Raw genomic sequence first — 23,047 nt, forward strand, 5'->3', positions numbered from 1 at the left:
TGGGACTTAAATACAAGCCTTAACTAGGACAGGAAGGCTGACCATCCTCCCTTTAAAACGCACCTGACATACGGAGACATGAATGTGCTATCCTGTGAATCTGAGCACACTCTCGCTCACCACAGATAATAATGAGCCTTAATTAGTGTCTAGATGGAATTTGCAATCATCCAAATGACCCAATTACGTGGTATAAAGAGCATGTTTTATTTTTGCTCAGTGCGCAGTCCTCCAACTAACGGAAACTGAATGAGAAGGACTCGCCAGCTATTACAACTCTTTGAGGAGAGAGAGGCAGAGAAATTGAATTTATTGCAACATAACCAGCAATACAGACAAACAACAACAACAAAAAACACAATTGTTTTGGACATAATATTAATAAGATTTTTTTTCCTGAGCACCAAATCAGCATATTATAATAATTTCTGATGGTTCATGATACACTGAAAACTGGAGTAATGATTTCAAAATGTATTACAATTGAAAGCGGATGTTTTAATTTATCACAATGTTCCTGTTTTTACTGTATTTTGATCAAATAAATGAAGCTTTGCATGTTGCATTTAAGAGACCTCTTTCAAAAAGATTGATAAAATCACAGTCAATCTGTGATGTTTGAAGGACAGCCTTCTCTTTGTCCAAAAATACTCATGTGAAAATTGTAACTGAAATTTGTTGTTAGCATGAAAACACTGTATGGTGACATAGAAAATGCAAAACATAGGTCAGGACATCTGACCTACAGAGGTTGGACGATGAAACTAAACCACCTGGTTTTACACCACAATCATTTATTAATATGGTGTAGGGGCTCCTTTTGCAGTCAATACAGCAACAATTCATCTTAGGAATGACAGATACAAGTACTTAATAGTGGACAGCGGAATTTTGAGCTATTACTCTTCCAGAATAGTGGCTAGGTCACTATTTGATGCTGGTAGAGGAAAACGTTTTCCGATTTGCTCCTCCAAAATAACCCGAAGTGGCTCAAAAATATTTAGATCTGATGACTGTGCAGGCCATGGGACATGTTCAACTTCACTTTCATGTTCTTCACACATTTCTGTCACAAGTCTTGGTGTGTGTATTGGTGAACTATCATGCTGATACACAGCACCCCCTTCTGGGTACAATATTTGAACCATGAGGTGCACATGGTCCTGCAGAATGGTTTGGTAGTCCTTGCCAGTAAAGCTTCAATCAAGGTTTGCCTACGTAATGGTATTCTGACTGGATACCATAGCTCTCAATACACCACAAAGGCTGTCCTGGTCACAGATGAGCAAGCAAGACACACACCAACAATTTGTCCTCTTTTGGATATGTCTCTCATTATGTTGTACGTATTGCAATGTTTTATGTACAGCTATGCTATTGGTCTGCTAATTCAACCTTCACACGCTGCTCTTACTGATTAAATGTAAAATCAGCGACAATATAAAATCAGGCCGCTCAAATGCGTGAAACCTCAACACTATATTGGCCATGTTTCAGTTTCATTGCACAAGCCCTGTATGTGTAAATATGTACACACACCTAAAGGATTATTAGGAACACCTGATCAATTTCTTATTAATGCAATTATCTGATCAACCAATCACATGGCAGTTGCTTCAATGCATTTAGGGGTGTGGTCCTGGTTAAGACAATCTCCTGAACTCCAAACTGAATGTCAGAATGGGAAAGAAAGTTGATTTAAGCAATTTTGAGAGTGGCATGGTTGTTGGTGCCAGACGGACCGGTCTGAGTATTTCACAATCTGCTCAGTTACTGAGATTGTCACACACAACCATTTCTAGGGTTTATAAAGAATAGTGTGAAAAGGGAAAAGCATCTAGTATGTGGCAGTCCTGGTGGCGAACATATCTTGTTGATGCTAGAGGTCAGAGGAGAATGGGCCGACTGATTCAAGCTAATAGAAGAGCAACTTTGACCCCACCGGGTACCACTCATCTCCACTAGAAATAGGAAAAAGAGGCTACAATTTGCACAAGCTCATCAAAATGGGACAGTTGAAGACTGGAAAATGTTGCCTGGTCTGTTGAGTCTCGATTTCTGTTGAGACATTCAGATGGTAGAGTCAGAATTTGGCGTAAACAGAATGAGAACAATGATCCATCATGCCTTGTCACCACTGTGCAGACTGGTGGTGGTGGAGTAAAGGTGTGGGGAATGTTTTCTTGGCACACTTTAGGCCCCTTAGTGCCAGTTGGGCATTGTGTAAATGCCACGGCCTATCTGAGCATTTTTTCTGACCATGTCCATCCCTTTATGACCACCACGTACCCATCCTCTGATGGCTACTTCCAGCAGGATAATGCACCATGTCACAAAGCTTGAAACATTGCAAATTGGTTTCTTGAACATGTCAATGAGTTCACTAAAATGGACCCCACAGTCACCAAATCTTAACCCAATAGAATAGAGCATCTTTGGGATGTGGTGGAACGGGAGCTTTGTGCCCTGGATGTGCATCCCACAAATCTCCATCAAATGCAAGATTCTATCCTATCAATATGGGCCAACAATTCTAGAGAATTCTTTAAGCACCTTGTTGAATCAATGCCACATAGAATTAAGGCAATTCTGAAGGCAAAAGCGGGTCAAACACAGTATTAGTATTGTGTTCCTAAAAATCCTTTTTTACTAATTACTATTTTTACTATTACAGTTCTCATGGTTAACTAATCTTGCAAAGTGTTGCATTAAATTTAGATCTATGGCATCATATTCAGATCTATTGCATTAATTCAGATCGTGGCATGAAATGTTACAGTGATGCTGGTCAAACACGTTGAGCATACAAGCATTGATCTCATCATTGCAACTCAGTTTCTGTATACTAAGGAATGCTTTAATCTTTACGAACTGTGCAAAAGTGATACAATTAAGAGATTAACCCTCTATGGTACGGCAACACCGTACCATAGAGGGTTAAATTTAGATCTATGGCATCATATTCAGATCTATTGCATTAATTCAGATCGTGGCATGAAATGTTACAGTGATGCTGGTCAAACACGTTGAGCATACAAGCATTGATCTCATCATTGCAACTCAGTTTCTGTATACTAAGGAATGCTTTCATCTTTACGAACTGTGCAAAAGTGATACAATTAAGAGATTAACCCTCTATGGTACGGTGTTGCCTCCAGGCAACATAGTCTATTTTAGATTATTCTTAATCAAATGAAACACCAATGTATTGTTCAAACCTATCCCTGGGAAGAAGAACTCAAAAACTAACCAATGAAAGTGTAAAAAAATGGGTCACATGACCCACAGGGGTCCATTTTGTGTCCTGTTTCAGTCATGTGCACAGGTCACATGACTCCATATTTTCTCCAATGAAAATGGCATTTTTCACTAATTTCCTGTCCAGATAATCACCCACAAAAATATGAGTCACCTTCACTGGTTAGTAAAGAAGTATTTTCAAGAACTTTACATTATATATCATCAAATGTTTTAAAGTAAATAACAAAAAACTGTGTGTTGCCTCAAGGCAACATTGTACCATAATGGAATCGTGTAAGGCCATAGCAGACACACTAGGTTGGATACAAATACAGCATATTTGTAAGGAAAAGAGTTAGAATTATCTAAATATATCTGCATTTTTGCACAATATTGTAATGCATGTATAAAAATAGTAATACACATACTATAACTGCATTTATTATGATCTGCACATTTTCTATAGCACTCAAAAAAGGTATAAAACACCACTGATGAGGATGAGGATGAGGTGTCGTGATGAGGAAGATCAGGCCATAGTGACAATCCGGTAGGGAGAGAGTGAGGGTGAGATCGAAGATGGAAATGAGGATGAAGATGGTTATGATATGATATAATAACTTGATGTAATAACTTGATGTGATGGCTTGATGTAATGGTTTGGTAATACATGTTCCACGATGGTACAATGTTGCCTGAGAGCAACACCTGATAATTCCATAAAACGGGAGTCACTGATAAACACGTCACTAATAAATTCTAGCTGTTTACACAGCTGATTGACAGTTCCAGCGTGTGCTGCTCCAACCATTGCAAAGGGAGCCTTCTTTGATCTTTCTTTTGTTATAGAATTTAAATAACATTATTTTTATCCTTCAAGTAGAAACAACGCAAGTTGACGTTAGTCACTGGTTTGATTTACTGACACACAGACAAAGAACATCTGACTGTACATGAATCCTCACATTTCAGATCAGGCAATTACAATGAACACAATTACTTACATGTTGAATTATTTTCGAGCCCAGGCACTGCACAATATTTTTATTCATCAATGGCATGTTTATTGCTTGGTAGCACAATCTGGTTTAACACAGGCCTAAACTAACAGAACAAACTTACCTCACAATCGGCTGGCAGTTAATCTTAGAAATAAAGCTTTTCATCAAGGTAAATTATTCCAGGATTATTCCTCCTCACTGCGTCTCAAAACAATGTAAAGCACATGATCTAATCTTGATTTGTTTATTTGTGTTGATGTTGGCGTTGACTCTACACTCATGAGTCGCGTCAGATTTCACACGCATTAACACTAATGAAAAGGCTTGCGAACAACTGACATCTCTCTTTTCAAATAGATTACATAAACAAAGAATTTTTTTTTCTTTTTGATTTGCATTATTTAAAGCTGCAGTCCATAGTTTTTCCTCTTTGTCACCATCACCAGCAATTGCAGTTATTCGCAGAATTATCAACTTTACATGAGTTGTGCCTCGGCACGGCACGGCACAGCACAGCATGGAGGAATCCAATGTTTTGAGGAGAATGTACGACTGTCAGTCACCGCGCCGGTCTGGCTAATGTCATTCACACTTAACATACACTTAACCTTTGAGGCCCACATTAAATATCTTTACAAAACATCTTTTTGTAAAAACTCATTGATGCCTTTGTCTCATCGAGACTGGATTATTGTAACACTATTCTCTTTGGGATTCCTAGCAAGAGCATCCAAACTCCAGCACATACAAAACAGTGTTGCTCAAGTATAAAGTTTACCTCCTCACACATCAGTGCATCCATGGCAATGCTCCCACCTACCTTAAAGAACGTATTACTCCACAGATCTCAGCATGTTCTCTTCGCTTCACAAACACTCATTGGCTCTATCCCCCTAGGATTAAAACAAGCACCACTGGGGACAGAGCCTTCTGTGCTGCTGCTCCACGCCTGTGGAATGCCCTCCCTGAACATCTGAAGGCTCCACAAACGACTGGTGCTTTTAAAAATGGACTAAAAACATACCTGTTTAGAAAATCTTTCAATGTTAAATTGCATTGTGTTTACATTACATTACATTACTTTATTTAATTATTGTTCTCCCTTTATAGCTCTTAGAGATTTTCTTTAAAATGTAATTGCTTTGTGTTTACATTACATTACATTACTTTATTTATTTTTCTCCCTTAGTAGCTCTTTGAGATTTTCTTTAAAATGTAAAGTGCTTTATAAATAAAATATATTATTATTATTATTATTATTATTATTATTATTATTATTATTATTATTATTATTATTATTATTATTATTATTCAGAATCACATAATCTACTGTTTGATAGTATGACCGACATAAATCTAATGATCGCTTATCATATCATATCAAACCATGCAAATTATATTTTGTTTTCAAATAGTTAATATTAACATCAGCGTTGTGTGACTACATTTAATGTGCATTCAGGCTACCTGTAGATTAGTTTCCATTTCTGTGCAGTCTAATTTCTAATCATCATATACCAACAAATTAATGTGACTGTATTAAAGTCCCTGTAAAGTCAAAAATAAGTATGTGTTCTGAGTTTGTCACACCACAGAAAAATGTTATTAACCACCCAGCCACATTTGAATGATGAAAAAAGTCGCCAAGTAAATAAAATAAGACATCAAAATCTTGAAAAAAAAAATAGCAGTATTCTCTGCTCTCAAATGCTGGGGGCGTGTCCGCCGGCTGCACTGAAACCACACCCACTTGCGGGAAAGCTACCTCCGCCTCACACAACTGTCACCACTACAGCCGGAATAGATGCTCCTAGCAGCATCCACTACAGCCAGAATGGATGCTCCTAGCAGCTTTTTAATTGGGTTTAGAAAGCAGCCATATATTTTTGAGCCTCCAGAGCCAGACACAAACTTAGAGGACACTGACACATTCGTTAACCAACATCGTCCCCCTCGATCTGCAACAGAATGGTACGCATTTTTTCCCTCTCCGTTTTATGAAATTTAGCTATATGTAACTAGCATAAACTTAGCCAAATAAAGTTAGGCTAGCAATAAAAAACATAGAATAAAATGTATTTTTCCACTTCATAGTCACATATCAAACTAACAGTCATCATGGTTTACAGATATATTAGTTGAAATCACTTGTCTAAGGAATCATATTGATGTATAGAAGTTAAACAAAACTAAATCACGTTAGAGGGTTGCAGGATTTAGTTACTGTGGACCTGCTATAATTATAGCATAATGTAGGAATCCAAAATAATCAAAGATATTTGATATTTGACTTTGAACAAAGACATTTGTTTTACTGTGTTCCACCCCCCTCTCTCTTATCAGTGGGGCCATTTGGGATTCCTAAAGACAAAGAGATGTTGAGGGCCTGTAGGCCAAATGGTGCCACACCTGTAGTACAGTGGCGGAAGTTTGGTCTGATTGGTCATTTTGAATGTCTCAGGGTTTCAGTTACATGCTGGGTACGATTAATGGTATAAGTTTTATCATCTCATTCATCTATTTTATAACTATTTTAAGTGTAACCATAACCAGATTTTGTCATTAAATTCTTTCAATTATAAATGATTTGCTAACTAGTTTTAATTTGGTATTGACTTTAAAGTGCTACCTATTGCAATACAATATAGTCACATTAAAGCAACGCTCTCCCACATATTTTGCTATTATAACTGCGCTTATTTCCGTCGTTGGTATAAGTTGCAGTGGGTGGTTATAGAAAAGAAATGTACAGTTTTCTACCATCTTGCTGATAACGTTTATTTAGTCGTTCGGCAACCCTGCAGTCAGAAACACTGTAGGCGATCCACCCTTACAATAAGCACACAAGGAAACTTAGACTCATTGGTGGGCACATAACGTTACTGTGGATTGCGGCTGTTGTTGACACCGGCTGTTGGCAAGACGGGAGGATAAAGGCATAGGCGGGAGATAGTTGGTTCAGCCCCATTCACCAGTAACAGTGGATTATCAGTGAATCCCAGTTGTCTCCGGCAAAAGTTTATAAAACTATCCTATATAAAATGATCATTACAGAGGAACACAAGGTAGGTTTTGGTGGTGATCCCTGGCTCTTCAAAAAATGAATCCACCTCTTCTTGATATGATCGTTTTTTGGACATTTCAATAAGGACACTGATCTGTTTTGTAAGTGATCACATCCAGGTAATACGTATTTCTACGATGAAGGCATAGCTAGCTAGCAAACTGTAGGCTATGGTAACTAATTGTACTCGCGATTGAGCTGCAAAAACTGATGCAAATGCGCTCTAGTTATAGAGCCTCAGTGGCTCCAGTGTGTCATCGACAGTAGGGGTGGGGCCAGCCTCAGGGGCTCCAGTGCGTCATCGAGCCACCACTTTAGCCCCACACAAAAAACACAAAAAGCACATAAAACTATTTAACGGTCTAACTCCACAATTTAGTACTTCACAGTTCACAGTCTTTGCAATGTGTTTTACCAATACATTTCTAACATTTCTAATGTGTTTAGATCTTCTTTTTTTTAGAATTGCCTTTACAGGGTCTTTAAGCGAACAAGTGTGCTACTGTTACAACTAAACCATTGAAATGTCACAGGCCTATCTGTCCAGCAGAAGAAAAAAGCTGATTCACAGAGTTCACTCCACCTTTAAAAGCCCTTTTTAAACCTTGTTTTTGCATGGGCCCAGTTGAAGTATTTTTTTTTTTCTGTAGCTACTCTGAAGTCTGAAGTCTGAGAACGGGTGAATCTCCTGTTGTCACTGGTGATTGTCTGAACCTTCGTCCCATTGATACGTTTAATTATAACAAGTGCTGTGAGAAAAGGTTATAAATCTCCACCTCCAGCATCCTACGGGTGGGTACGGGTCTGGGTCGGTCGTTCCCCTTCGCTGCCCCTCACCGGGTATGCCTGTGGCTCGCATGATCCCCTTGGTTTAGTTTTTGGGGGCCTGGCTAGTGCTCCCCAAGCTGTCCAACTGGCTCACCCGCACTATCAGACTTGGCTATGCAATTCAGTTCCCCGTTTCTGGGGAGTCCACTATATGTTGGTGGGTGGCAATGCCCCTGTTCTACGTGTGGAGATCGACACCCTACTAGTGAAGGATGCCATCAAGATCTTCCCTCCGGCTAAGATGAAGTCCGGCTTCTACAGCCCTTACTTCATTGTACCCAAGAAAGGCAGTGGATTACGACCCAGGCAGTGGTCCACCATCCGATCCGACCTGGATCTGGCCAACTGCAGTAAACCTCGGGATAAACAGAGAGACTAACATCAGTGTGGATGCCACTCTTTGGTACATCGAGTACATCAGGTGTTATGGGAAGTGTTCCGGCTGACCTAGTTAATGCAGCCTAACAATCAGTCAATTGATTTGAATACTGAAAGTAAAAAAAAATCTATGTGTATGCCAAGTTAAAGAGATGCGATTTTAATCTTGATTTAAACTGACAGAGTGTGACTGCTTCCGAACAATGCTAGGAAGACTGTTCCAGAGTTTAGGTGCTAAATAGGAAAAGGATTGACCGCCTGCAGTTGATTTAGATATTCTAGGTATTATCAACTTGCCAGAGTTTTGAGACCGCAATAGACGTGATAGAGTATAATGTGTAAATAGCTCATTTAAGTACTGGGGACCTAAACCAGTTAGTGCTTTGTAAATAATAAGCAAAATTTTAAAATGTATGCGATGTTTAATAGGGAGCCAGTGCAGTGTTGAAAGAACTGGACTAATATGATCGTACTTCCTGGATCTAGAAAGAACTCGAGCTGCTGCGTTTTGGACTAGTTGGAGTTTGTTTATTGAGCGAGCAGGGCAACCACCCAGTAGAGCTTTACAATAATCTAGCTTTGAGCTCATGAATGCATGTACTAACTGTTCAGCATTTTGCATTGAAAGCATGTGCCGTAATTTAGATATATTTTTAAGATGGTAGAATGCAGTTTTATAGATGCTAGAAACGTGGCATTCAAATGAAAGATTGGTATCTAAGAACACACCCAGGTTCCTGACTGACGATGATGGCTTGACAGAGCAGTCATCAAGTGTTAGACAGTATTCTAGGTTACTACTTGTGGAGCTTTTCTGTCCAATAATTAAAAATTCAGTTTTATCTGAAATTAGTTGCAGAAAATTATTATTCACCACATTTTTTTATATCAGCTATGCATTCCATTAATCTTGTGAATGGGTAAGTTTTGTCAGGGTGTGAGGAAGTATAGAGCTGAGTATCGGCAGCATAACAATGAAAACTTACACCATGCTTCCTAATGATATCTTCCAGTGGTAGCATATACAGGGTGAAAAGCAACGGTCCTAACTCTGAGCCTTGCAGTACTCCATACTGTACTTGTGGTCGGTGTGACATCTCTTAATTTACTGCTACTAACTGATAACGGTCAGATAAGTATGAATTAAACCATGCCAATGCAGTTTCACTAATTCCAACATAATTTTTTATTCTATTCAAAAGAATAATGTGATCGATAGTATCGAATGCAGCGCTAAGATCGAGTAACACTAATAGAGAGATACAACCACGATCAGATGATAAGAGTAAATCATTTGTAACTCTAATTAGAGCAGTCTCAGTACTATGATATGGTCTAAATCCTGACTGGAAATCTTCACATATACCATTTCTTTCTAAAAAGGAACATAATTGTGAGGACAAAGCCTTTTCTAGTATTTTTGATAGAAATGGTAGATTTGAGATTGGCCTGTAATTGACTAATTCTTTATGATCAAGTTGTGTTTTTTTAAGTGGTAAATCCTAATGTCAAGGATGAATTAATAATAGTAAGCAGAGGATCTTTGACCTCTGGAAGTATCTCTTTTAATAGCCTAGTTGGTATAGGGTCAAGCATACATGTTGTTTTGATTTTGATGATTTAACAAGTTTAGCCAATTCTTCTCCTCCTATAGCAGTGAATGAGTGTAATTTTTCACTCATTGCAAGACTCTTGCCACCCCTGGGGTTGAAAAACTTTTCCAGCTGCGGCTGGATACTCCAGGTCCGACAGACAGGAGCAATCTGCAGACAATCGGCTTGTGATAGGCTGCAGGAACTATTCTACGTCAGCTGGTTCTCAATATACACAGGCATGCATGTGAAGTAAACGTAAATATGTTAGATATGGCCAAAAGATATTTGATCAGGTCATAAGATAAGATCTGCACATTAAGACTTGCAGTGCAAATGCAGTCGACTTCGTCAACACAGTTGGAAAGTAAAAAAGTGTGAGAAAAGAAGAAGCAAGCAAGAGATACTATAAACAGACAGAAATTCGACGGAGAGAAAACCACTTGGAGTTGTGGGACACATACGGAAGTGCCAGTCAGAGCGATTTCACAGCTGGATACCTTGATCCTCGCATACACCTACACATCTGTCTGCACTCAATGCTTCAAAAAAGAAATAGGTGTGTGCGGTCACAGTATATGCACTAACTCGCACAGCTTTTATTCACAAATCTCACTGGTATGCATGCCCATGTATCAGTGCATTAGAGTAGTTCTGGAAATCTAGCATGCTTGTTAGTAATGTTTTTGATTGTTTATATGAGTTTGCTTGTGTGTTATCTCAGCGGGTGTTTGTCCTGTGGTATCAAAGAATAATGCTGCTTTTCATATTGATATTCTTTATCTATCAGATTAACGTCGAGCACAGATTGGAAAAAAAAGAATTCGAACAACAAAAGAGTATTTTGAAAATCCATTAGATCTAAAGCCTCTGGATCAGCAAAGGAACATTTATTAAGAGCTTCATATCACAATAGATTATAAAAAGATTATGTACATATTACAGAGCAAATAAGACAATGTTTCGAACTTAAGTGAAGTTTTGCTGGTGGGCTGGTTTCTTCTGTATCATTAAATCATTTCTGTATTAATTTTATGTCAAGGCATCTTTGTTTTTCTTTGTCTTAAATAGAGGCTGTAAGTTTAGTCCATAGAGCAATTTTTGGGTCAGGACAACAGAATGACTGCATGATGAATGGGGTGAGTGAACTGACCTGACCATAACATAAGCTGGTGTAGAACTAGATTGACAAAGCATTTAAAGATATTAAAATCCACTACTGCTAGTTGAGAGAGACATTAGACAAGTTTTACAGGGTTACATGGAGTAAAATACATGATTATTTTGTAAATGTTTTTTTCTTTATACATGTTCTTTAAATATTGTGAAAATAAAGGTTTTTATACAGCTACCTTATTTAACCTGTCCTTTAACTGGTGCTAAAATGACAAGCTATTAGCGTAAATCCCCCCCTCAGTGTTCTCGAACAAGGCCAGTGTCTCTAAAACACACACACACACAGACACACACACACAGACACACACACACACACACACACACACACACACACACACACACACACACACACACACACACACACACACACACACACACACACACACACACACACACACACACACACACACACACACACACACACACACACACACACACACACACAGTAAGGGATAAGTGCCATGCACATTCAGGAGATTATAGAACATCAAACCATTAACCTTGAGACAGACTGCACTCTATATCTGTCTATTACCACACATTGTCTCATATATATATAGTTTTCTATCTTTTCCAATTGCATACAAACATTAAAGGGATGGGGGAACAGTCAAAATGTAGTTATGATGAAGGTCAAAGAAAGAGTGCAGAAAGTAGAAATAGAGAAGACAATATGAGAATCACTCATTACATAGATCGTCTTGACATATGGTCTCAAGGAGCCCCAATAGGTGTCATTGTGGTCACTCCATGTGGCCATAAAGTACTTCAATTACACAAGCCTGAAAGCTTGAATGTCTGTTAGGTATGTGGACATCAGTATGATTGACCACTCACTGTATTTGGAAAGCTTCTCTGGGTGAGAGCAACCATCACTAACAAAGACTTCCACAAGATTGCCTGTGGCTTTGAATACTGGACAGATGTTCACTATTAGCTGTCTTTGCTGAGACAGGCATTACTATTGCTAAGCCTACAGTACACAACAAAAAAATTAAGCCACCACATAATGGAAATGCTCCCGACAATGTGAGCGTGGTAAAATTTGTTTTCCTTGCTACTGTTGTATAGATTCTGCAATCTTACTAAGATATCAATACCAATTTTAACAGTATGTAACCATTGTATCAACATTACATATTAATCCAAAACCACATCAAAACCGAATGTGGCTTTCCTCGACGCACCTGACGCGCCAGTCTCCAAATGCCCTTTACGCATGTTCCGGGCTTCCGATGTTTGGGAACGCAGTGTGGGAATGCTGTGCGCATTTGAATGCACGCTTCGTCATCTATTGTTTACATTTGACATTGTCCGCTTCTGGACAGTTGGTGTTTCTCTCTCTGCATCCAGCTACAAACTGGACTTAACTTTTTCTACTTGGCTAAGTATACTTTTATTGTTGTCATTGCTGAGATTCTCTGCAGTCAGCCTGCTACGAGCCCTCTCACCCTTCTCTCCTCCATCTGTTGGACTGACTGGTGAGCTAACACTCTTCATACCAGGGGCCCATTCTACGTACGTCGCTAACTCGGTTAGCTGGATTTGATTGTTGATAATTTGACATGATTTTGGATTGTTTGATTCTTCGAAGTTCATCTTGGACTTGCTGTCATAGCAACAGGTCCGTTAGCTTAACTCTCATGTGGTGTTCAAAACCCTATAACACCTCAGGTGTTCCCGGCCAAAAATGACCGGCCAATAAAAAATAGCTTATAAATCACTCATTATACCATATTTTCACCCAATCTTGGATTCAATCTTTTTTTCAACATGTTCTCTTTCAATTAGGACTGGTTTTATATTTCTGTTTGCACCTGAATAATCATAGGCCTTATTTATTTGAGAGTAGGAATTTCATTTTTTGAGTAATTAAAAAAAAAAAATAATTTTGGAAATATTAAATAAAATCTGAAGAAAATTGGTATTGTTGATCACACTAGTCTACTCTAATGTTTCACCAGGAATTTTGTTTTGAAACTTTTATTTTGTAAAAAATATGGCACATAGTCACACTTGTGGTGTTCTCGGTCAAAAATGACAGGCCTAAAAAAAATTGCTTATAAATCACTCATTATACCATATTTTCTCACCCAATCTTGGATTCAATCTTTTTGTCAACTTGTTCTCTATAAATTAGGACTGGTTTTATATTTCTGTTTGCATCTGATTAATCATGGGCCTCATTTATCTGAGAGTAGGCATGGTCAAAAATAACAGAACATTTCAGGAGCATGTTCATTATTTTCATGTACACATATGAGCATATGTGCTTGCAAACATCGAGCCCTTGGACCTGTGCATGTATCGATACATTAAACACACGCTACCCAGGCACACACACGTTAAAACACAAATTAGCGACCATGTTGGCAGATCTGTTTTATAGTCTATAGAATTAATTAAAACCTAATTCATAAATTTTATTTTTATAATTAGTTGAATAACTTTGATCATAATTTTAGTGTCCCCAACTGAGCAAGCCAAGCCAAAGGCGACAGTGGCAAGGAACCAAAACTCCATCAGGGCATGATGGAGAAAAATAAACCTTGGGAGAAACCAGCCTCAGTCTGGGTGCCAGTTCTCCTCTGGCCTATTAACACACCGTGTATGATTATTATTCTGGCATCCTTACAGGTCAGAAATCATATTAGATCGGAATATTCAAAATTTCAGGGTATCACGGAAGAGACAGGTTTATTTAGGATGGTGCGTCGATTACACAAGAGTATGAATACATGAAAGATCGGAATTATTACGCCGGAGACGGATTTATTGCGCCCATCGGAAATATTGCGCCAGAGACGGGATTAACTATCAGCAATCAACGGCAACTGTTATCCCATGCATCTGGTCAAGTCACAGAACTCTGGTCAATCTGAAACGCCTAAGCGACTGTCGTCACCACGATCGCTCGTCTGCATAAGAAAGTCTTAAAAAAAACCTGAACCCAACTGACTACGCTAACTACCACCCAATCTCCAATTGGCCGTATGTCAAAAATCATGGAAAAGGTTGTCGCCAATGAATTTCAGTCACATCTATCTCTCAACAACAGTTTTGATTTATTGCAGTCTGGTTTTTGCCAAAACCACAGTACTGAAACTGTATTAGCAAGGGTTATCAATGACCTCTTACTCACTGGTGACTCAGGAAACATTTCCTTACTTCTCTTACTTGACCTCAGCTCAGCTTTCGATACTGTCTGTCACACAGTCCTACTCACGCGGCACGCATCTATCAGAGATTGGTATCTCAGGAGCCGTTTTATCCTGGTTTTCCTCCTATCTAACAGATATGAAATACTACATCACTATGCACAATTACAAATCTCCCACTATCACTCTCAAACAAGGTGTACCACAGGGATTAGTTATTGGCCCGTTGCTCTTCATTATTTACATGTTGCCTCTCAGACAAATTATTCGCTGCCATGGTTTTCAATACCACTGCTATGCTGGCGATATCCAGATATATACTGCTTGCCGACCGGATTCTATTTACCAGATCACGTCACTATCATTATGTGTTAAAGAATTAAAGACCTGGCTCAACTCTTGGCTCAACTCTTTTCTCAATTTTCTCAGTCCTAATTTGACTAAAACAGAAATATTCATCGTTGGTCCTCCATCACTAAACAAAGAATGTAAGTAATATTCCCAGACTTGACCTTGAAGCTACTTCAATAATTCCATCTGCCACTGTCAAAAAATTGGGTATCATTCTTGAACCTGCACTGACATTCAACGGTTACATTCGTCAACTTTGTAAAGCATCCTTTTTTTCATCTGCGCCGTATTGCCAAACTCCGTCCCTATGTCGGCCCAAAAGATGCTGAAGCACTAGTCCACGCGTTCATTACATCTCGCCTCGACTACTGTAATGTTCTTTTTTCCGGACTACCAGCTCACTCTATATCACGTTTGCAATATATCCAAAACTCTGCCGCAAGACTTCTAACTTACACAAAAAAACTGCTCATATCACTCCAATTCTGTTCAAACTGCACTGGCTACCCGTGTTATCCCGTATCACTTACAAAATTTTTCTGCTTACTTTTAAGTCACTCAATGGTCTTGCTCCCGCCTATCTCTCTGACTTACTTTCTCCTTATATTCCCCCTCGAACTCGCCGATCTTCTGGCTGTGACCTCCTCTGTGAGCAGAGATTTCATTTATCATCTATGGGTGGCAGGTCTTTCTTTGTTACAGCCCCTAAGCTATGGAACTCTCTCCTCCTGCCTCTCAGGACAACAACCACGTTACATGAATTTAAATGTAAACTCAAAACACATTTGTTTAATCAGTATTATCAGTCATGAAAATGTTAACTTGACATAACACAGTCAAAATGTTAACTCACTACCAATCTGTTTCATCTCTACTCTAACTGCCCACCATGCTGTCTGTAATCAATGTTTGTTACCTATATTTTTCATGTTATCTTGTAAATGTAGTTGGATTTGCAACTGCAATCACTCATTACTTGGACTGGGCAAATGTCCACTGTCCGTCTATGTATAAACTGCTTTTTATTATTATTATTATTATTATTATTATTATTATTATTATTATTATTATTATTATTATAATTATTATTATTATTATTATTATTATTACCTACACCCATTATAGCTGCATATTTATACTTTTTTTGTATATTTATATTTTATGCTGCATATTTATACACAAGGTACATGTAGTCAATCAAAGTACACCAGGTTTCAAAATTCTGGCTATTGTTAACATTACAAAAACTGCATAGACTTTTATGTTTCAATTTTACAGGTATTTGCATGCAAAACATGCAATCCTCCATTTTTACACTAAATTTCTTTGTTGGGAACTGTATGTCCACATGTACAGTAATGTTCACATTCAAAAGCTTTCTAGTAAAAAACAAATCATTTTTTACTAAAAAAATAAGCACAAAATTACTGTGTTTAATCTCTGCGATCTTCAGGGTTAGCCCACATATTTTCATCAACATCACTTCTGATATTATCCAAGTCGATGCACCTGGGATAAGACCACTTGGTATGTCAGATTCACCCTTGGTGATTACAAACTGTGATGTCCCTTGCAGCCAGCATCCATGGCTTCAAGGAGGGACATCTGTTCATGTGGCCGATGGTCATAAACCTTCCACCTTCATGCAGAAAAGAACTCCTCTATTGAGGAAAGGTGAATAGGGCTCCTTGACTCTCTCACTGTTCCTCTCAAAAGGAACAGTGTAGAGCTGCTTCATCCGCACTCTGTGTTTGGACAATGCCCGCGTAATGGTTGTGAAAATGTGACAACTGATTGGGCAAACACTTGTTAGCAACTGAAAAAAACTGTAACTAAAGGAGGGAGCCATATAGGGACCAGAGTATCATCAGTAATGTACAGTGAGGTGGGCTCTTTTGATTTAGGCAGTAAACAAGCACCTAACCAGAACACCCTAGCAACCACGCAGCAACATGCTAAAACAAAAAACCTTAACACAGTTTTGCCAGACAGATATTTCTGCGAGTCAAAATGTACTTTTTTCTGTGAAGTATTTCGGCACTAAAAGCATTTCAGTGAAGATAATGTCCATCGACAGGCTCTTCACAATATAATTGTAGCAATTGTCATAAACACAAGAAAATAATCCCCACAGATGGCATCAATTTGATGCCTTGTCTTTGAGCATTTCTCATACGTCTTGCAGAGAAATGCAGTGCTGATGGTTTATGACACGCGTTTCACTGATGTGGAGTAGTATAACATCTCTTTTGGACTCAATTGACAAGGATTTGAATTTGAAAGACATAGTCAACCTCCTCAATTATTATTATTTTATTTTTTTGCAATTCCATTTGGTGTTGCTAGTGGCCAAGACACACCTCACCTTATTATTACTGGTAATACATTATTAATTTGTTTTAAAGTTGTAATTTTTTTTTCATGTTAAAATATTTCATGCTCATTTTATATGCAATGGAAACTATAAATAAGCCAAAGTCAGTTGATAAAATGTAAACACTGCCTCTAGCGCTTTTGAGTATCCCAACCTGCCCAACAACAGCAATATTGACTAAACTAGTGGTGTGCATTCAGGGCGGGGTGATCTGACTGTCTGACCAATAGCTGAAGAGCTGAGTGTTTGGGAAACCTGTTGGTGGGAATTTTTATTTTATTTTTGTAGCTCTGAGTGGCATGGAAATTACATACTTTCCCTTTAAAATATGAGGATAATTCATTATCAATCACTTTAAGGCTTAAAGATATACCTGTCTACCTACCTGTCATCTTACTTTCCCACATTCTCTTTCTCAAGACACTTTTGTCACTGTCCTCTCTTGATGTACTACAGTGACATTTAACTTCGCATTTCCTGCTTCATTTTTCAAACTTACACGATTCCCCTTGGCGTATCTGCTTTTTCAGCTGGCTGAAGGGACAGGCATTCATTCCTTGCTTGGTGCAGCAGCATACAATTGCTCCTTCTAAATGCCACATTCCCCAACTCAGACAAGGAAAACAATCAGTGTGAGACAAAGAAGACCATCAGGTTTAGTCCAGAATACTCTATGGCCTTTAAAAAGTGGTGCAAAAAGGTAAAGTGCATGATATATATATATTTTTTTTAAATGTTGATCGTTTCTTCTGCCAAAGAGTCTATTCAAAGAGAATACAAAGTAATATGTGTTTGAGCTTCAAGCTGCACATCCATGCAGCCGGTTTTTTGGACTGTATTCAGGGTGGCTTTTTCCCAAAAGCCCTTACTCCCCTGTACTTCCTTACAGCTATATGACAAAACAACAGATTCATTCACTCCCTCAAAAATGTTTTAGAGAAGAGAGTATAGACCAGCGGATATGGGGGCCGTGTTTGGCATGTTGCAGTGGTGTGCGATGCTTTGATATTGGCATTGTGGTGTGGGGTGGGATTGCCCTGAGACGCAGAGGATTCAGGGGGGATAAGTGGCTATCTCAACGGTCCAGAAACCTCCAGCTAATACAAGAGTCGGCAACAGTCTGAAACAGCCCACCATAACACATTAAAAAAAAAATAGAAAAAAAATAGAAAATGCATTTTTGCTTGTATGAGCAATGTATATTATATTATATTATATTATATTATATTATATTATATTATATTATATTATATTATATTATATTATATTATATTAAAGGGCTGTCAATAGATTTTTTTTTAATCGCAAGTAATCACACCTTTGTTGTGTGATTAACTGCAATTAATCATACACTCCAAATGAGACTCCAAAAGGACACCAAATAACCAAATATAAGAAGTACATATAATTCTATTGTGTCATATATTTATACACACCTAAACATCCATGAAAAAAACATTACATATACAATCTTTGAGCTTAGTAGCCAGTTGAGGCTCCAGAGATTTTCTGTTGCAGGTGTTATGGGGATGCTCAACACTTTGAATTTTGTCAGTCATTATGGCATTATGGAGTCAAATTGGACCACCCTGGTATAAATGAATGCGTACACACCCGCATTATATATATATATATATATATATATATATATATATATATATATATATATATATATATATATATATATGTATATATATAATTATGGGACCTCTTGAGGATGGTTGCTATCACCTGCAGCCCAAACCATAACCATAGTTGCCAAGTCCTGGGCTTTGGGCTTCTTTTTTTGGCAAGTCGCGTTAAGAATCTCGAGTCGCGGGTTGCGTTTTTTTTCACCTAATTTACCGATTTTTTTTAAAATGATAATAATAGATTTCATTTATAATGCACTTTTTCATTCCAAAGAATCTCAATGTATTTATTATTACTGGCTATGATAAAACAACTGATCGACTGTAACGTTACCATCCTCAATGGAAACCGCCACCGCCGATTCTCCATCTTTAAGTTCATCCCCAGGATCATCTTGTTTCTTGAGGCTCTGTGACGACGAGTGTTGTGTCTGCACCTTCACCGTCTCGCTTCATATATATATATATATATATATATATATATATATATATATATATATATATATATATATATATATATATATATATATATATATATAAAATGTATATTATTTGTAGATTAAATTAAAATACATCCGATTCAAACCTGTACAAAAATAACTTGTGGCTATGAATTAAACGTCCCAAATCTATTTATCTGGTGTAGTTTAAATGGAGAAGCTATTCAATTGTGTTTTAATGCTCTCATAGTCACGGCACAATGAGGGGGTATGAAACTCGCTCACGGCGCAGTCTTTAGAAAACTTAATGGGCAAATAAAAATCACATTAAGGCTATTACAATATTCACAATGCTGCTCAGTTTAATATCACCAAACTCACGTCAAATATTTCGTAAATATTCAGTATATTTCACCCAACCCTAACAGAATAATGTGTTTTTGATTTATAAGTTGACCCTGTTTTTGACTAATTTTCAGCACAAACTACAATTCACACTGTTGTATTTGTGTGCATGAGTGTGCATGTATGTGTGTGTGTGTGTGCAAACACTGAGTGATAGATGAAGAGTACATACAGAGCTCTGTCCTGATTAGCAGTGTTCAGCTCTGTGAAGTTAATGAATAGACATTACAGCAGGATCAATGGCGCCTCTCTCCCAGTGTTCATATAACAGGCCTAATGAAAAGGAATTACACTCGTCAAAGCAAGGCCTCTTTCTTCCTCCTGTTCCTTGCACTCTGACACTCTTCTGCCCCCTCTTGCTTAACATTTTTTTGTTATTTTATTTGTATTTCACTTCTCGCCAAGAAAGAATGAACAAAAAGTAAAGCAGCAAATAGATCAACTGGAATAACAAAGACCTGCTAATCTTTGTCTCTTTTCTTCATGATATACTGCATAGCAAAGTCTAATGCTTCGTTTACAATGATGGCAGTTTTATCACTAAAGGTTGGTGTCTAGTAGCCTAGAAACTAGACGCAACCTAGCGCCAGCAAATCTAATCCTAATCTGCCCGCGAGTGTCGTCTAGCAACTCTCAATACCCTTTTGTGCTGTAATCCCCTAACTTTTGCCGGGCCAATCACATCGTGTATAGAGTCGGTGGGCGGGGTCATAATGACAATGGCCGAGTTGCGTTTGCGTGCTTCTAGTAAACACAGAAACTGGAGATCGGCGGTCTTTCGAATCAGCTTTGACCGTGACTCTGGAAGACTTGGAGTTAAGCTTTTCTCTTAGAAAAGAACAAAGAACGGCACTGAAGTCATTCTTAAAAAGGGAAGATGTGTTCGAAGTTTTGCTGTCCGGATACGTCGAATGTTTAATCTATCAACAAGCTCTGTTTCAACTTCGTTGCTCTGGTTGGTTGTAGAGCTATCCTATCGCGTGCAGAGGGAGTTTGAAAGACAACCGTTTATCCCGCCCCTCGGATTGAGCCCTGTCAATGGTGAGTTTCCAGACCAAACATCTTGATGTGGGTCTGGCTTGTCAGGCTAGGTCATTCGTACATCTTATCACAAATTGGATGTATTGGCAGTAAAATAAGATTTGTCAAATTTGACAAGGTTTTCTTGCTGCTAAAAATGAACATTCTGCAGGGGAATTTTTTTTTTTTTGCGGCTGTGCATAATACATCATATCATGAACAAGATGAGCGATTATAAATGAATGAATCAAACTCAGTGTCGGCAAATTTTGACAGCTTTTTAAACTTTTTTTTATATTATAACGCTCTATGTGGGCAGAGATAAATCATATAGAACTGTGAAATCGTTTGCAGTAACATGAACATCCATCATGGCTATGGTATCTTACAAGAAATAGTTTACTGTATGTGCCACAGTCTTCACCTCCATTTGTACACTTTACAGAGTATATGGAAATCAGTTATTCTCATTGAAAATTAACTACTGGCCACATTGTTGCTACAAAACGTTTTTTTTTTTAAACTTTCTTTAGAGCTTTACTACTTTAGTATGTAATGTTGTATGAGCATGTCTGCAAAGTTGCAAATTCCACTATTAAAAGGAGATTATTCTTTATATCAGTAAGCACATTTTCTGAACTCCATGTAATGCCTTGTTTGAAATCAACCTGATCTCACAGAATTCCATGAAACAAACATGGCCCCTTAACTCAAAATCTGTGGTAGCTTCATGGAATTGCCAAAAATTCCATGATGGGTCCACGGAAGTGATGCCTGTGTAAGTCAATGAGAGGCAGCATCCATGGTCCACACACAGATTCCAACATATTTAATTATTTGCATTTATAAAAGTAGACATGATTTTATAATTATTTATAGCCTACTTTTATATTTTGGAGCAACTAGCCCCACTCCTACCCTAAACTTACCCACTCTCAACAATATAAAACACGTAACAGGGAAATAAAAGAAATGATGATCGTGCCCCTTTGAGAACACACGCACTCATTCATATTTCTCATTTAAATTATACACTACTTTTTAGCATGACAGAATCGGTCACAAGACATGTGAGAGCCAATGGCATTTTACAATCAAAACTGATGTAATGACGCAATTGGTCACAAGACATACGACAGCCAATGCTGTAAAAGCTGACCAAACATTTCTTCCGATAGCAATTTTTTAATTGCATTAATCTTCGGCGGATGTACTCAACGTTACTTATTGCTTTTGGGGATTTTCTTCCCACAAATAAATAGTTTGGCCTCGGAACCCTTGAAATATTTGTACTTTCTTAATAAATTGTGCAGATAAACATCAAACAGATTGCAGATAAACATTTTCATTTTTGGGTGAACTATCCCTTTAAGGGGATAGTTTTTGTGTTCATGTCACAAAAAATTCTGAGAGAAGCAGTCAAACCAAAAAATATTCAGACACAAGATATATATTGTTTTTTTTTTTTTACAAATGAGTGCAGGACACTATAGTTAATTTATGTAAGTAAGGATAGCAAAATAAACTATTACATATTATACCCAAAATTTTTCATACAGTGGACTACCAGTAAAATTGATAACAATTTGGGATCAAATTTATTCAGATAGATTTGCAACCTTTTGCAATGCATACTGAACAAAATTAAGCTTTGCTTGGTAATTGGTTGACCTAAATTGGTATTATCTATTTGTGTACTGAAATTTAACAACTGACAGCTGATTGGTTGATTGTAATCCATTACATACCTTTCTATCAAAGTTATCTGATTAATTTGTTCTGACACAGTTTATCTGAGATCTTGTCATATTTCATTACCATTGTCTAAACTATAGCAAATGAATTGTGATAATGTGATAAAATGTTGAAGGTGTCTGAATAAATCTTAGCTGTGGGATACCTAAGACGCAGCGCTGAGCTTCGCGTACGGTGTGCGACTAGGCATAATCAGCTTAAGAACGTGCATGTAAACACATTCAAAGTGTTCTTTTCCTCTCTAGGCAGGTATTTTTTTAGGTTTATTTATCAAAATGTTATTTTATATATTTGTGTGATGTTCTATATTTCAATCGTGGCTTTAAAATGTTATGATAAAAAGTTTTACGAATTTTTATCACATTACCTTTTATTGAAACCTAAATAAGAAAGCCATTGTCAGTTCGTCTGTCATTTGGCAGGCAGTTTTGTTTTTGTTTTTGTTTTTGTTTTTTTAAATTGTTGCTGTGTGCAGTGTGTAAAAGAAATTAAAAATAGCTTTACCCACCTGCTGACTAAGTGTTGTGCCACTCCCAACTCATTCACACACACTTAGATGATTCGACTATCAGTCGACCATAGAAAGATTTCACAAATCTGATTCGAATGTGTAAATCCTTGGTCGGGGACAGCC

The 23,047-nt window shown here is 37.7% G+C and overlaps 1 protein-coding gene across 1 annotated transcript in view; it reads left to right on the forward strand.

Annotated features, from left to right (window-relative positions):
• The window catches only part of LOC137062800 (reticulon-4 receptor-like 1), a 232,126-nt gene that overhangs the window by 190,644 nt on the left and 18,435 nt on the right, over positions 1-23,047 (forward strand). The window lies entirely within an intron of this gene.

Source organism: Pseudorasbora parva, chromosome 23 (assembly GCF_024679245.1).
Source record: "Pseudorasbora parva isolate DD20220531a chromosome 23, ASM2467924v1, whole genome shotgun sequence".
Lineage (NCBI taxonomy): Eukaryota > Metazoa > Chordata > Actinopteri > Cypriniformes > Gobionidae > Pseudorasbora > Pseudorasbora parva.